The 327-nt window shown below is 73.4% G+C and overlaps 2 protein-coding genes across 2 annotated transcripts in view; one reads left to right on the top strand and one right to left on the bottom strand.

The window, feature by feature from the left end:
- Positions 1-106, bottom strand: part of ALG12 (ALG12, alpha-1,6-mannosyltransferase) — a 14618-nt gene extending 14512 nt beyond the window's left edge. Inside the window, exon 1 of the mRNA XM_010580848.1 lies at positions 33-106. The gene's annotated coding sequence lies outside the window, so the exon portion shown is untranslated. The remainder of the gene's footprint in view (positions 1-32) is intronic.
- CRELD2 (cysteine-rich with EGF-like domains 2) overlaps positions 1-327 on the top strand; it is a 14346-nt gene that overhangs the window by 128 nt on the left and 13891 nt on the right. The window lies entirely within an intron of this gene.

The following is a 327-nucleotide window of genomic DNA, read 5'->3' as shown; positions in this document are numbered from 1 at the left end:
CCTCCGCCCGGCCCGGCCCGGCCCGCACTCACCGCCCGGGCGTCCACGTGGCCGCCCCGAAGAGGGCGCCGGCAGGAGACGGCGGGAGGCGGGAGGGGGGGGAAACGGCCCCGCGCCCACGTGACCAGCTCTCCGGCCAGCCATGTTAGGTGAGGGCAGAGCGAGCCCCCAGCAGCGCAGGGGCTCCCTAGGCGGCTGCCAAATACAAAGGGCGGATGCCACCGAAGCCCCTACGGAGCATCGCGCCTGCCCATTCTCATGATGGCGGCGGCGCGCCAGGCCGACGGCCGTTGACTTCCTCAGACAGCTCTCTACCACGCCCCCACA

Source organism: Haliaeetus leucocephalus, unplaced genomic scaffold (assembly GCF_000737465.1).
Source record: "Haliaeetus leucocephalus isolate CR32 unplaced genomic scaffold, Haliaeetus_leucocephalus-4.0 Scaffold751, whole genome shotgun sequence".
In the NCBI taxonomy this organism is placed as follows: domain Eukaryota; kingdom Metazoa; phylum Chordata; class Aves; order Accipitriformes; family Accipitridae; genus Haliaeetus; species Haliaeetus leucocephalus.
This window is presented reverse-complemented; position numbering and strand designations above follow the sequence as displayed.